The sequence below is a fragment of the Octopus sinensis genome, linkage group LG4 (genome assembly GCF_006345805.1).
Source record: "Octopus sinensis linkage group LG4, ASM634580v1, whole genome shotgun sequence".
In the NCBI taxonomy this organism is placed as follows: Eukaryota; Metazoa; Mollusca; class Cephalopoda; order Octopoda; family Octopodidae; genus Octopus; species Octopus sinensis.
The window spans coordinates 63291819-63308896 of record NC_043000.1 but is presented as its reverse complement, the minus strand read 5'-3'; the positions used below and the strand labels follow the sequence as shown (position 1 = coordinate 63308896).

Sequence of the window (17078 nt, the reverse complement as noted above, 5' to 3'; positions counted from 1 at the left end):
TGAACACATGATAATTGTGTTAGTATCCAATGCCTGTAATCACTGTAGCACTAATTCTGATACTAATACCAATTATGTTGCAAAAAGAAAGAAAAATAAAAGGATGGAAAGAAAAGCCATTGTAAACTGTCTGTGTATTTAAGTACACAATATATATATATATATATATATATATATATATATATCGTGATCATCATCATTTGTATTGTGGTTCCATAATGCATTACACACTAAATCACTTGTGGTTGGAGGTAAGCTAGTTATGTCAGTGGCCTGTCTGAATATAGTTTGTGTATGAAGGTTCAGCTTTTGTCTGTATCTTTCTTTTTCTATTTTCACTGCTTAACTAATCAGTCAGACTTAATTTCATTAGTCTTCTTTGGCTAGTAGCCTAGCTTAGCCAGAGGAAAGAAGAAAGAACGAAGTAGGATTTTTGTAAAGCTTTCATGAGTGTGTGTTTTATATGTATTTTGCGTGTGTTGAAGAATATATATGAAATATACACATTAAACATGCATAAAATACATATATAACACAGGTATGTAATTGCATACAAATGTGTGCTCAGTACATCTGTGTTAGAATAATGTATATGAAATAACATACATATATGGATCTAAGTTTATGAATAACTTGTATTAGTGTGAAAGTAATGTTGCTATTTTTTTTATTAAAGCACACACACACACACACACAAGTTTTAAACACATTTACTTGCTCAAACATGCATGTATGCATGTACATACAACAATATCGTCTATATTGTCTACTCTTTTAAAATTTGCCATGAGCCTGAATAAAAATACGTATTTCACAAGCAAGAAACTTTTAGTGATTGCATCACAGATTTAAAAGGAAGTTTATCAACTGAATATATATATATATATATATATATATATATATATATGCATGCATATATATGCACACACACACATACACACACACACACACACACATATATATACGTGCAGAAGTGACTGTGCAGTAAGAAGCTTGATTCCCAACTGCATGGTTCCGGGTTCAGTCACACTGCGTGGCACCTTGGGCAGGCGTCTTCTACTATAGGCTCAGGCTGACCAAAGCCATGTGAGTAGATTTGGTAGACAAATTTAAACAAGCTTGTTGTCTATATATATATGTGCAGCCATTTGGTTTGCCAGTCCCCAGTAAAATCGTTGAATCCATGCTAGCATGGAAAGCGGACATTAAACGATGATGATGATGATGATTTGTAAGTATTTGTGTCTGTGTTTGTCCCCCCACAACTGATGCTGGTATGTTAATGGTGACATAGCTTAGCAGTTTAGCAAAAACACTGTTAGAATAAGTACTAAGCTTACAAAGAATAAGTCCTTGAGTTAATTTATTTGACTAAAGGCGGTGCTCCAGCATGGCCATTGTCAAATAACTGAAACAACTAAAAGAATATATATATATCACGTGATCACATGACCGACCAGGCTATCAGATGTTGCTACACATCGCTGGTCACAATGCACTTCGCATTGTTTTAGCCTTCAAATGACGCCACCCCACCGGCTAAGCGAGCAGGTCAACAGAAGAAAGAGTGAAAGGCAGTGAACTGACAGAATCATTAGCATGGCGGGTAAAATGCTTAGCAGCATTTTGTCCATCTTTACATTCTGAGATCAAATTCTGCCAAGGTTGACTTTGTCTTTCATCCTTTCGGGGTTGATAAAATAAGTACTGGTCAAACATGGGCCAATGTAATTGACTTACCCACTCCCCAAAATTTGCCAAATTTTGAAGCCAATATTTCCCCTGGACAGCACAATGGCCAGACAGGATTTCATGGTAGAGTGCAAATGAACAACACAGCTTTGATTGATGGAGACCTTTACCTACAACTAGTGTGCAGTGCCAAGACAACGGGACACAAGCATCCCCACCCCCTGACACACACATACACACACATGATTTCCATCTTTCATGTTTCAGTGTGCCAAATCCACTCACAAGCCTTGTGACTAAAACCTTGCAGGGCGAGTTGATTTGTGAAATACAGAAAATAGATGTTAAATGTTGCTGCTGCTGTTGTGTGTGTGCGTGTGTGTGTGTGTTGGAAGTTGGTGGCAGAATCAGTAAGAGCGTGTGGAATAAAAGCCACTTGTAATATTTGATTATGTTTCTTTATGTCCGGGTTGACTTTGCCTTTCGTTCTTCTTTGGGGAGTAGTTAAAATAAGTCAGATGGTTGAAACCAATGGAAGAATACTGACAGATCAAATATTGTGTTCTTATCTAAACATTGCAAATTAGGTTTGAAAGAAAAATAGAAATAAATCATTTGATGTTTAAAGTAGTCAGCTTATAATGTAAGAATTAATCTTAAGAAGCATTAAAATATTTCCTCTCTAGTTTAAAACCTTTCTATTATTGCTTTTATAAAAAGGAAACGCAACAAAACTAAACAAAAATAAAAGAATAAACAAACAAACTAATATTGCTTTGGGTTTTTGTAGATTTGAAAATTCTAATTTATATTAATTTTTGTTTCTGCTATTAGCTTCTTTGATGTTAAATTTTAATTGAGTATTATAGTAAATGTATGTGGGCTAGTGGTTAGGGTGTTGGACTCAAGATCATAAGATCATGGTTTCAGTTTCTGGACTAGGTAGTGCATTGTTTTCTTGAGCAAGACACTTCATTTCTCATTACTCTAGTTCCTTAGCTATTATTGGATTCCAGTAAATAGCTAGGAAGTTAACCTTGTGAAAAACTGGCATCCTGTTCAAGGTGACTGTTGTAATCTCAATCACTTACATTCCATAGGAACACTTCATAAGCCTTCTCATTTTACACCCATTCACTTATTCTTTTTGCAAGTATATCATATCTGTGTTGAGCAAGAAGTTTTATTTTGAAATGCTTGTAAGCCTATTTTAACTATTGACTTCTTATAAAAGCTTAAATCAATTGATTTCTGATAGCAATAAGAACAAAAAGTGTCCATACAGTGGGATTGAACCTTTAACCATGTAGTTTTAAAGTTAACTTCTTAACCACACAGCCATAAACTGTTTACATCTTAGCTACTCACCTTTCACTTTGGCTATTCATGGTCTCATCATAAGAAACTAAAAAATATATAAATAGCAAATTGAAAGGAAAAATTGGGAAAGAGGAAAAATATTAAGTTGTGTCTTTTCTTTTCCCAAAAGTACTGGCGATGCATATAAAGTTGTACCAGGTGAGAAATGAAACTAGACCACGGGCTTGGTTTGCTGAAGACTTGCCTCTATTACAAATCTTTCTATATTTATCTTTAAATATCAAGTTAGAACAATGCTGTATGTCATCTGTTGTTAGCTTCTGGCAGATAAGTCTCATAAAACAGTTTTCTTCTCTTGTAACAAAATCTTCCTGGCGTGTCAGCATACATGCCTTTACTCCTCCAATATGTCTCGATCGATATATTTACTCTGATCATAGCTGAGATAATCAATATTTCTGATAAGCTTGTCTGAAGAAGTCTAATGTGAAGTTTCATTTTACCATCAGTTGAACAATTTTGGCTTCCACTTACTCATAAAAATTATTTCTCTTTTATATTTAGCTCAATTGTATCAATTTTCCATTTGAATATTTTGCATTTGCTTTTTTCTATGGATGTTTTTTCTTACAAAGCTGTGACTTAGGTGTCAAACTGAACTTGTGATAACCTCTTACAACCACTTAGGTGCTTTCAGGTTAGTGTCGAGCTAAACTCACCACAACATAACTATATATATATATATATAAAATAAATATTCAATTTAATAAGAGATTTGAGGAAGCAGATATCTCAGTTTTGCTTCAGTAATTTAAATTTGCATTGAATGAAACCGACACTTTTCTTCAGTATTTGTGTAAGTGTGTGTGTTACCCGTTTTTTTTTTTTTTGTAGTAAGCCAAAAGGCCTTTTTCTAGGATTAACAATAGAAGTAGCCATAATGACAGATATGATACTTGAGAGACCTGCAATAGGAAATGATATTTTAGAAGGAAGGATATGCAATGACTGTGATGATGACAAGGATGATTAAAATGGTGGAAGCAATAATACTGAATATGTTTTCAGTGTCAGCATTTAGCAGAATTGGCAGTGTCATAAGAGCATCAAACAGAATGACTTGCAGCATTTGTTCTGGCTTTCTGTACCCTGGGTTCAAATTCTGCAAAGGTTAACTCTTTTTTTTTCCTTCATTATTTACATTTGACGGATAGTTGCTCTCATCTTGTTTGTTTTTAACACATTTCGGCTGATATACTCTCTAGCCTTCATCAAGTATCTTGGGGGAAATTTTGAACCTGGGTTTTCATTCCTAAGGTATTTTTCAATGTTGTTGTTGTTATTATTATTATTATTATTATTATTATTATTATTATTATTATGGGCATATGGCGTAGTGGTTAAGAGTGGGGGCTACTAACCCCAAGATTCCGAGTTTGATTCCAAGCAGTGACATGAATAATAATTATAATAATAATAATAATAATAATAATAAAAGGGAAAAATACCTTAGGAATGTGAACCCTGGTTCAAAATTTCCCCAAGACACCTGATGAAGGCTGGAGGGTATATTAGCTGAAACCCATTGACAACAAACAAGATGAGGACATATCTGTCAAATATAAATAATGTAAATAATGTACATAATTCCTCATCACTTAAATATAGAACTGTATTGTTTTATTTTTTTTATTAATAAATACATTATCTGCCCAAGGTGGTGGTTGGGAGGGTTGGTAGAGCATCAGGAAAAACGTTTTGTTCTAGTTGTTTGTGTTCTGACAGCAATGCCTGTGATGATGTTTGTCCCAATCTGTTTTGTCTCTTGCCCCTTCTGTTGGACAGTACTGTTAGCACAAGCAGAGGAGACTTGCAGGTATCAATAATTACTGATCTTTCATAAAATACTTTGCCCAAGCCTGCACCTTGAAGAGGAATTTTGCAGGTGTAGATCCATAGTGTCACAAGATACAGAGAGGGTTTGGAATACGGCAGTAGTCTTGAAGATATTTTACAGTGTTAATTGTGGCATTACATATATTTAAAGTGGTAGTTGTTTTATTAACTCTTTAGCATTCAGATTATTCTGTCTTATGCAATGCTTATGTATTCACTTTGTTTTGAGTTAATTATGCATTATCTCACAGCTTCAAGACTTTAATGATGTGATTATTAACTTTTAGAATGAGATTGTAGTGTAGGTGTGAGAGGTTGAATCTGGCTAGTTTGAACATAAACAAGATACATATTTGGGTTGGATTTGGCCCAATTAAATGCTAAAGAGTTAAATGTATTTAGCAGTGGTAATTGTGATGTTAAATATATTTATAGTGGTTGCTAGTGTATTATCAAGTATATTTAAAGTGGTTCTTGGGGTATAATGGTAGCTGTTATATTAAATATATCTTCAGGGTAATTGATATGCTAAACATATTTACAGTGGTAGCTGTAGTGTTAAGAATTTTTGTAGTATATATTGTCAGTATCTTTGATAAAGATATCTACAACAACAGCAGCAATATTGATGATATTTACAAAGTTGGCATTATTCATAAAGATATTTATGACAGTCGTAAAAAAAGTTTTAATAGCATATAACAGAACTAATGAAAAAATGAATAATTTGAAATGTAAATTTTATAAAAGTAACTATGTTTACAAACACAAGTCTAATGAAGTAATATCTTTACCTGATAGTTTTCTTTATTTAACAGCATTGTTTTTTTGTGATTTTGATTTTACTATAATACAGTACAAAATGGTTTAATGCAAAATAATTGTACTAGAAACCTTTTTAAACCTATTCTTTGTTGAATATTTTTTATTTTGTGTTAACATACATGAATAGTACCATTAGTAATGCACAGCTGGCTGTTACTTATTTCCAAGTAAACTAGATGATCTGCTTTTGCATTTTAACAATATTCTATGTGGTAAGAGTGAAGTAATTAACTCATGACCAATTTCATATGTTAGCAAGTCACTTTGTGTCTTTTGTTCTTGCTTTTGTTGTTTTCTTTTTTCTAACTTTGCATCTATTTTTCCTCACAAAAGAACATATGGTCATGTCAATATGGAGTTGATTTTCTAGTCAAAATTTGTATCCTGTCACTATCTATGACAAAAACATTTAAAATACGATGTTCTGTACACTTGGGTGTAAATTGGTTGTAAATTGGTATCATGTAATTTATCTTATTGAGGTATATAAATTACTTTTAAAGTATAATTAAATCCTTCATCCTGGGACTGATCAATGATCTCAGAGTTCATTGTTCAGCTTTTTAGTGCCTGTGTGTCATAGGTTTTGTTTCTTGAGTCATGGACGCTGCTGGTGTAATTTTTGCCAGGGGAAAGAGAGAATCAGTAGAAATGGAATATTTGAGAGAGCTTTTGGTATAGTCTTGTTAGCTGAAAACCATAAATAGAAATATATGACAGAAAAAAAGTGAGAATAATAATATTGGTAGAAGGCCTGAAATTATTGGGGAAGAGGTTAGTTTGTAATATCAGCCCCAGTGTTCAACTGGTACTTCCTTTCATTATTTACGTTATTTACAGTTAATGGATATTTGTCCTCATTTTGTTTGTTGTTAACACGTTTCGGCTAATATACCCTCCAGCCTTCATCAGGTGTCTTGGGGAAATTTCGAATAATAATAATAATAATAATAATGACATCGAAAAATACCTTGGGAATGAGAATCCAGGTTCAAAATTTCCCTAAGACACCTGATGAAGGCTGGAGGGTATATCAGCCAAAACGTTGTGTTAACAACAAACAAGATGAGGACAAATATCTGTCAATTGTAAATAATGTAAAAACTGTTTACAATTCCTCATCTCTTAAATATGGAACTGTGGTACTTCTTTTATTGACTCAGAAAAGATGAAAGACAAAAATCAACCTTGTCTTAATAATAGTGGTTTCAAATTTTGGCATAAGGCCAGTTGTTTTCTTGGGGAGGAGTCTGGTCTACATTGACCCCAATACTCAGCTGATATGTATTTTATAGGCCCCGAAAGGATGAAAGGTAAAGTTGACCTCTGCAGCATTTGAATTACTACATAAAGATTGTTGAAATGCTGCCTTAATGATGATGATGATAACAACAACAACAATAATAATAATAGTTCTTAATTTATGCACAGGGCCAACAATTTTGAAAGGAAGGAGGTTACTCAGCATCAAAAAACTGAGCCAAACTTTATTGATATGAAATAAGTATGGGATTAGATGTACTCTAAGAAGAGCTGAAATAATTAAATCTCTAAAGATTAAGTAATGAGAAAATTAGAACACAACTAACAATGCAAGCACTTAGGAATAGATGAAGTTGTTAAAACATAACATACAGAAATGAAAGGCAGGGTTTGAAAGAAGTATGACTGGAGGGTTAATAAAAACTGAACTTGGTGCTAGAAATAAGATTATAAATATATTAGCTGTCCTAATCATAAATTACAGTTTTGCTGTTATAAATTGAAAATTAAGGGAACTAAAATGTCTAAATATAAAATATCCAGAAAATTACTCTGAGCACAGTTCTGAAGTTCATGAGGCTTTACAAATAGAGAAATGCACCTAGAAGCAAGTAAAGGTAGTTTGATTAGTATAAAAATATATTATAAAACAAAACAAAAATTTTTTAAATTAAGAAAAAAGTAACTTTTATCTGTGTGTATTTTAGAAAACAAAGTACAAACTAAAAGCTAGATATACTTGTGGGATAGGGAGAATTATAAAATAACTGAAATGATTTAGAAAAGCATATCAAAAGATAAAATGAAACTAGAATTCCAAAAATGGGAAGAAGATCTTCTTTATGATAGCATCTTGCAAGTCTGGATGTAGAGAAATGAGCTAATTATGAAAGTCAACAAGGGCTCAAAGAAATCTCTTCTCTCACATCAAAAATGGAAAGTTTAATAATATTAACATAACATCAATATTTAGCTACAAATATAAAAAAAAAAACCTATTAAAATAAAACTTGAGGTTAAATTAAATCAACATTATGAAAGAATCGACTTTATCATTTCTAAGTTCTAGTTTTTGCAAGAAGCAGGAATATATCCAAGTATATGACAGGATAGATGGTTATATCGATTGGGATATATATTGACACATCAACATCAAAACTGAAAAGAAATGGTATAAGCAGGTACTGAAACTAATATGTCACAGGTCACAGTGACATAGCTGAAATGGTTGGGTGGGTGTATTACTAAGAATGTCAATGTAAATTACTCATAATGTATCATAATAAAAGTGAGAAAAGAAAACCTGTGCCCTCTGATAGACATCTAGTCCTTTCAGAAAGAAAAACTACTCCAGGAGTTGATAAGGTCAAGAGCAATTCCATAATCAGCTTATGGAAACCTGCTACTGATAACCATTTTATCTAGTGCTACCGGGTTCATGGTTGAGTAGTTGCTGACTAAACTACACCTCTCCCTTACCAATTGGCTTACCTAGCGAAGAGGGTGTTTGAGCACCTAGTAGGATTAAAATACAAAATCTGTCAAAGGCAGATGAGTCCCTTCAGATCCTATGGCACCAATATTCTGGAGATGGTAACTGTCAAGATTATCAATCCCAGGGAAACATCTGGCCAACTGCATATAGTAAATCCCAAATTAAGAGAATTGAAAAACATTGATTAAAAATAGAAGAAAAATATCAAGTGCCCTAATAGCAGAAATGTTACTGGAAAATAAAAATGTAAAAAGCAATATGTGAGGTATTAAGTTAAAAATAGTCAATAATAATTTATACTCTGAAAGGAATGAAAGAAACAACATAAAAACCATTCCAGGACTCAAGTTTTTACCCCATGGGGCAGTGAGAGAACCATTACAAAGTCACTTGATCTGATAACTATATAAACCAAACTTCCTTCAAATCACATCCTAACGTATTAAATAAGGAAGGACACAATGGATAATATAGTTCTAGACACACACTATCTATAAAAAAAAAAAGCCTGGAAGGTCATCGGTGGAACATCTTTAATTGTAGGTTTGCTAAATTGGAGCTGACTTTGGGCACAACAACAACAACTTTATATGTAATCCCCACAAAAACTAACCCCATATTCTAGCTCTACATTAAGTTTTAGACCAATAGTTACTTCACACATCATATATCTTACGTAAGCATTGCTGAAATTATAAAACTTTTCACATTAAACAAAATAAAACAAACTCTGTAAGTCAGCAGCAACTTATGAGTAACAGAAGCGCATTTCCACTCTTCTGAGTGACAACACTTCCCCTGATTAACATTAAAGTGTTGCTTGTGGTTGTTCAGGAAAAAACATGCATGAAATTATTTATTGCAAACGCTTTATGATGATATGTATGTGCTCATATTTTTGTTTCTGTGTATGTAAGTCTAAAATTTGGTCTTGTTTGTATTGTGGCCCTTCATGTCCCATAACTTAATAATCTGACATATTAAGTAGCATACTGAAATATGTACTTGGCTTGAAGTGATTGAATGGAAACAGTGTCCCAGCATAGCTGCAGTCATGTTCATAAACTTATGTTAATAACAGAAATTTTTATATAAGACAAAGGAGGAATGTTAGACAATTAAATTTAGATGTTTACTTAAGGATACAAAGAACAAAACACTTCAGCTAGAAAGTATAATATTTTGCTCCTTTGTTGTCACATCTTAGAAATGGCATTCTTTTATTTATTATTTTACAAGGCAAAAGGCAAATGTTTTAGAAGTTGTGTAGCTGGCTGAAATACTTTTTAATATAATGTTTCAATTAGATGCACAAAATGTATACTTAAAAGTATAAAATTGATGTTTGGTTAACATCAGGGAAAAATCAAAGCATAAAAGATGGTACTGCAAGCTGTTTGAATAGAAATTTCTAATTCAGATAAGAAAACATTAAAGTTAGAAATTCAACAATGGTAACAAAATTACAAAGCAGCCTGAGAGATTTAGTCTTTATAATACAGTAAAAATGAGAATTTAAAGATTTATTTATAACATAATCCTATTAAAAAAAAAAAAGAGGTGATATGATAATTATTTTTTTTAAGGTCTATTTTTTACAAGGTAAATTAAAATTGAGTTTTGATATTTTCAAGAAATTACCATTCTCATTTTGTGATTTTGAATTATCAGAAATTCTTTCCTGTAAATATTTTTTTAAAAACTAGTGTTTTGAAGTCCTTTTTGCTCTTCAGCTCTCTGTAGACCATAGGTGATAAACATATGCTTTCTAGTTCTTTCCATCTTCCTTCATTTCTTCGGCATTTGTAAAAAGACCCTGATCTATGGATATCAAAAAATGCTAGGTTGTATTGTTTTTTTTTTATACTTTTTAATAAAGAGATGAAACCATGGTTGTGTGGTAAGAAGTTTGCTTCCCAACCAAATGGTTCTGGGTTCAGTCCCACTGTGTGATACCATGGATAAGTGTCTTTTACAGTCCCCATGCTGATTGAAACCTTGTGAGTGTATTTGGTGGATGGAAACTCTTTCTTGGGATCTTCGGACACTAAGAACTACCATCACCATCCTTATCCTCATTAAGCTAAAATACAAATTTGTTTTCAATTTAGGGTGGTTAAAGGCTGCTAAAATTTATATTATTCTATCCCTGTCCCTTGTGAGTATGCCTGGCATTTTTCCACCATTTCCCTCTTTCTCCTGCACTTTCCTCAGGTTGGAAAACCATGTATTTCCTTTGTGGTAGTGCACCTATTTCTGTCTTCATTCTTGATCTCTCTCTCTCTCTCTCTCTCTCTTGTTCTGTGACCAGGTAAACTTGTACTTCCTCTACAGCAAGACACTTGTTTCTGTCTCTCTGTCTCACTATAACCTTTCATCATCCAACACAAGATCACCTCTTTCCTCTTGAAAGTTGTTTTTTGTCTTGCAAGTACTTGGTGACCATGCCAGTGCAGGTGCCACTTAAAAGTACCCAGTCCACACTGTAAAGTGGTTGGCATTTGGAAGGGCATCCAACTGTAAAAACCTTGCCAAAACTGCCCTCGCTGAGTGGTTGGTGTTAGGAAGAGCAACCAGCTGTAAAAATCCTATCAAAACAGTCACAAAAGCCTGGTGCAGGCTCCTGCCTGGCTGGCTCTTGGGAAACTGTTCCACTCATGCTAGCATGGAAGGCAGACATTAAATGATGATGATGGTTCAAATTAAATTTAGTGGATTTTATTCTTAGTAAGGTTTTAGGTATTATTTAGATTTGTAATAATCATTAGTATAATCTCTGGCTAGGTTGGACATTGTTAGAATATGTATAAGTTTGTAAATATTTGATTCCATATGTTTTAGCTGATTCATAAAAAATTGTTTCAATGACAGTGTTGACACTTGTTTGTGAGTGGACAAGGCAAATAGAAGAATTTAACAACGGAATATAATTATTTCTAACTTCAGCACAAAGACAGGAATTTTAAGGGGATGTGGATTATCGATTATTTTGATAGCCAGTGCTTAACTGGTAGTTATTTTATTGTCTCTGAAAGGATGAAATGCAGAATCAACCGTGGCAGAATTTGAACTCAGTACATAAAGTGCTGGAAGAGGTACCACTAAGCATTATGTCTGACATGCTAATGATTCTCTCACTTCACTGCCCTAACAAAGGAATATAATGAAACAGACTATAATGTTGTGTAATTATAATATAATTTAAAATGTATCATATATAATAAATAATATAAAATGTCTGAAATGAAACTGAGCATTATAATTTGTTGCTTTTTTATAATTTAATCAGACCTATCTCCTTTGAAATATTCCCCCCACCCACATGATGTTGGTGTACTGCTCCCAGCATTTTTTCCAGTTTTAGAATGTATTTTCAGGAATAGTGTTCAGTTCTCATAGCAAATTTTTCTTTGATCTCTTCCATTGTTTGAAATCATTGAAGGCATGGCTACCACCACCACGACTACCCCCACCCACCTTCATTGTCACTACATCAAACAAAGCATCAACCCAATCCACCAATTAATACTACTGCAACTACTACTACTACTACTACTACTACATCACCTACAGTCATTATTGAGATGGTGGCAAGATCAAAACAGTGGGTATGCTAGCTATGGAGATGTGGTAGGTATATGAGGTGTTAGTGTTGTTGGAGGTTACTGTTGTGGTGATGGTAGTATTGCAAGTGTAATCTGAATGCTAAAGGGTTGAAGCTGACCACTACAGCTTGTTTTTCTCTCAGGGTGTAACCACACTCCTAGCTTTTGCTTCCCTAGGCTCAAAGAACAGTAGAACAGTGATCGATAAGTTTCAAGGCATATCCACCAGGATTGGCCAGCACACTACAGTCTATCCCTATGATCCACTGCTGCTTCAAGATCTTCTGCCAAAGCATCCTGATGCCTCAAAGTGCTCATTGTAACTATAGGTTTATGTTGATACATTTAGTAAAACATAATAAATAAACCTTTAAATCAGTGTTTCTCAACCATTTTTACCTGTGGACCCCTTTACATTCCTATTTTACTCAGATGGACCATCCTAGCCATTCAATGTTTATCCCTTTAGCATTCAATCCAGTCATATCCAACCCAAATATTCTACGTGTTTTATGTTAAAACTAACTAGATCCAACTTCTCACACCTACCCTACAATGTCATTCTCAAAATATACAAACACACCATTGAAATCTTGAAGCTACAAAATAATATGTGATTAATTCCAAACAATGTGAATAAATAGGCAATACATTTAACAAAGAAATCTGAAAATTAAAGGGTTAAAAGGTCATATATTTTTATAATTAAATATTATTAAGAATTTTATAAAAATATTGTTAAAATATTTTGTGGATTGTAGAAGTATAACAAATTTATTGCAGATAAATTTTAATGACAAAATCTTATATGGACCCTGATTGAGAAACACTGCTTTAAAGTGTATTTATAGATTGCTCAAATTTTATATATCCTGCTTAATGATATCAGCTAGTTATTGATATATGAAAGACTCAAGCACAGCCCAAAATGTGTGTGTGTGGATATACACACACACACACTTCTCTCTTGTCTCTTTGTTGCCTGAAGGCACCCGCATAGCAATAAACTGAGTGGCAATATCTTGAATCAATAGCTTCCTGGAAATAAATTCTGCTGCATGTATTTATTAAATACTTTTCTCTCATTTATACATCCTAACTTGTATGTGTGTATGCATATGTAGTTGTTCTTTGGTGTTAGCAGATAAACTATTTAAATGGAAAACTCATTGAAGAAAACCTCAATATGTATAGACACACATACACACACACCTGTTTTTTTAATGATGAATTGGCAGTAATTACAGAGTGATTTGAGCACTGAAAGTTTCATGTGTTGGCAAATGCATGGAACTTTTGACCCTTGAGTTACTCTGTAACTATTCAGTTTTATGTTTTGGCATGCAGTAAAACCACTTTTATTGGCAAAAAATCTAGAAGGCTATCTTCTGATATAAAGTCTATGCTTGAAATGTTTTCTGGTCATCTTGCCCTTGCTTGTTATTGGATATTTAACTATGGATACTTTTACTGCATACGTGTTGCACAAGCATATGTCAATATAATCCAATGATGTACAGATGTCTCATTGGTTCAGTTTATGAATAATGAAACAGCTATCATCAGATGAGATGAAGCAGTCATCATATATATATATATATATATATATGGCTGTGTGATAAGAAATTTGTTTTCCAACCACATAGTTCCAGGTTCAGTGCCATTAGATGGCACTCTGTGCAATTGTCCTCTACTGTAGCCCTGGGCCGACCAAAGCCTTGTGAGTAGATCTGTTAGACAGAAACTGAAAGAAGCCAGTCATATGTGTGTGTGTGTGTGTGTGTGTGTGGTGTGTGTGTGTGTGTGTGTGTTTGTCTTCCACCACCACTTGACAACCAGTGTTGTTTTGTATATGTTCCTGTAACTTAGCTGTTCAGTAAAAAAGATCAATAGAATAAGTACTAGACTTTAAAAGAATAATTACTGGGGTTGATTTGAATAAACCATTCAATGACCGATACAAGTAAAAGACAATGATATATATATATATATATATATATATATATATATTTTTAATTGAAGTTTTTTATATCACCTATCACTTAACACATGCACATTAGTGCAATTCTTTGAAATATTCACACTTAGTTACGTAGCAGATATATGCAATTTAATCAGAGGTTGTATCATATGAATGGAATATTTTCTTTTGTTTATGAGAAAAATGGAAAAGTATGAGTAAATATATATCTTATGAGTGCTGTGCATTAAGTCTATAAAATTGTGCATAATACTTTATTAATAAAGTGCATTAAGTAATCATTGTATTCCAATTTCTTTCACTTTTCAATGAGTAGCAAATAAGTGACTATCTTTCCATACAGTCACAACAAAGACTATGCTTTCAGTTTTTTGGATAAAGTTTTCAGAAATAATCCAATAAGTTTACCATTAATTCTGTGAAATATTCACATGTCCTGCTAGTAATTATTATTTTACTTATATAATTAATTGTGCTTTTGCTTTTCTATGCTTGTGTATGTTGAATGGATCTTCTCCAAGACAGTGTCTTAACATTTGTTGCCTTACCGTTCCTTCATCCTCTTGAGTGAGGTTTAACATCCTGATATCTGCTTTCACCATTTCTGCCTGTTTCTTCCTTGGCCTTCTGTGTTTATAGTTTACTTCATTTCTCTCTAGCCTCTGCAGATCCTCTGCATGGAGTGTCCCACATTTCACTTCTACGCAAAACACACACACAATGTCTCTCTCTCTCTCTCTCTGTCTATCTGTTTGTCTGTCTCTCTTTTTGTGTGGCTGTGTGGTTTAGAAGGTTGCTTCTCAACCATGTGGTTTGGGGCTCAGTCTCACTGTGTGGTGTCTTGGGCAAGTGTCTTCTACTATAACCTCAGGCCTTGTGAGTGGATTTGGTAGGCACAAACTGCCATATATATGTTTCGTTTTTGTATTTGACTCTCCTCAGACACAATAATATATATATATATATATATATACATGTACACATGATTATTGTAAATGAGCATCACTGTCATATAAGTGATGTAGCTTGTTTTTGAAAAGAGGTAAAGGTTGGTGACAGGAGGGGCATCAGGCTGTAGAAAATCTGCCACAATAACTTTTGCCTGACCCATGCCATCATGGAAATGTGGATGTTTAATAATGATGATGGCAATGTATAAAATATCATACACATACATGAACTTAAACCTTGCTCCAGAAGAATTCAGTTTATTAAATGATCCATTCTTTTCTTTTCTTTTTTTCCAGTTATATCCTTATTGATTGTGAAGATATGGATGGGTACCAATTCCAAAGATTTGTTGATCATAAGTTAACTACAATCTCAATTCATTGACTTATTTTATGGATTAAAATTCTACAAATTTGTTCTGGTAAGTGATTTTTTTCAATATTTGTATTGAAAATGAAATGTGATTTCTTTATATCTTTGAACAGTTATGGCTATTTTTCTCATCATTGAAAGAAATCCCCCTTCCCCTGTGAAATAATACTAAAAAAACTTACTGGTGAAAATATGATAGTTAACCCTTTAATGCTTTTGTTGGAACAGACTGCTTTCGTTACAATTAATTTTGATAATGAATAATTTGGTAAAATAACATTTTCATTATTAAGCTGATGTTTGGAACATAAGTTAACATAAGATATTGGTGGAAAGTCTTTGTTACAATTTTGTGGCAATTTTTTGTTATAATTAATTTTGATAACGAAAAATTTGGTAAAATAACTTTGTCGTAATACTGAAATAGTGAAGAAGATATGATATTGCTGTGGGCTCGCACTAGACAAGAAGTGAAACATTTTTTGGCCTGGCACACTACATGGACCCTAAGTGAGGCATGTGTAAAATTTGAATGAAATTGGTTGTGTAGTTCTCAAGTTTTAGGGATTCACACAGACACACACATTCTTATCTTTATATATATAGATGTATATACATATGTGTGTGTATATATGTATATACATGTGTGTGTATATATGTATATATGTATATATATGTGTGTATATATGTATATATATGTGTTTGTATATATGTATATATATGTGTTTGTATATATGTATATATATATATATATATATATGTGTTTGTGTATATGTATATATATATATATGTATATATACATCCATACACACACACACATATATTTATCACTGTATCAGCTGGGCAATTGGATATTGTTAATTACCACAAGTTACAATGTGCTCTCTGACAATGTTACAGCTTTTAAATGATGCCACTCCAGTGGCAAAGTAGGTGGGCAGGCCAACATTCTCCTTGAACAGAATGCCTGCCCAGTAAAGTGTTATCCATTTGATGCCTAGTGGACTAAAGCAATGTGAAAAAATGAAGTGTCTTGCTTAAGAACACTAAACGTTACTGATCTTAGAGTTGAAACTTGGATCTTGTGATGATCATGAGATTTATTTGCCTTCACTACTGTTTTGTTTGCCTTCACACGTGTCTTGGAGGATGCAGAGAGACTAGCGTGGAAATACCGGCAGTGGGAAGCATAACTTGACCTGATTTGCTCTATGCATGATGATGCCTCAGGGATCACTAACCTTGTATAACCCTTGCCCCATGAAGCAAGAGCAAGAAACAAAGAAGCATGTGTGTATGTACATATGTGGATGTATAGATGTGCATATATGTGTGTGTGTGTGCATGAAAGTTTTTGTTTCAGTGTGTCTTGACACAATCTAAGTTAATGTGTTTGTTTACTTCTCCCACAAACAATACATCCCATAGCCCAGAAGTTTCAAACGAAGATTATGATACAAAAGTACCTTATAAAAAGTGTATGCAGTCATAGTATACTACATTACTAAACCTCATCCAACCCATCCCATCATGGAAAAGTGGACATAAAGATGAAGATAATGGTGACAATGACGCTGATGATGATGATGATAGTATTCTCTAGTAATCATTAGGTATCTTGTTCCCAAAAATCAATGTACATAGTAACAGATTGTATTCAGACTGGGAACCTTTATTT

General features: G+C 33.3%; 1 protein-coding gene across 1 annotated transcript in view; it reads left to right on the top strand.

Annotated features, from left to right (window-relative positions):
- LOC115211128 (sodium-driven chloride bicarbonate exchanger) overlaps positions 1-17078 on the top strand; it is a 277936-nt gene that overhangs the window by 95168 nt on the left and 165690 nt on the right. Inside the window, exon 2 of the mRNA XM_029780064.2 lies at positions 15325-15449. The gene's annotated coding sequence lies outside the window, so the exon portion shown is untranslated. The remainder of the gene's footprint in view (positions 1-15324; positions 15450-17078) is intronic.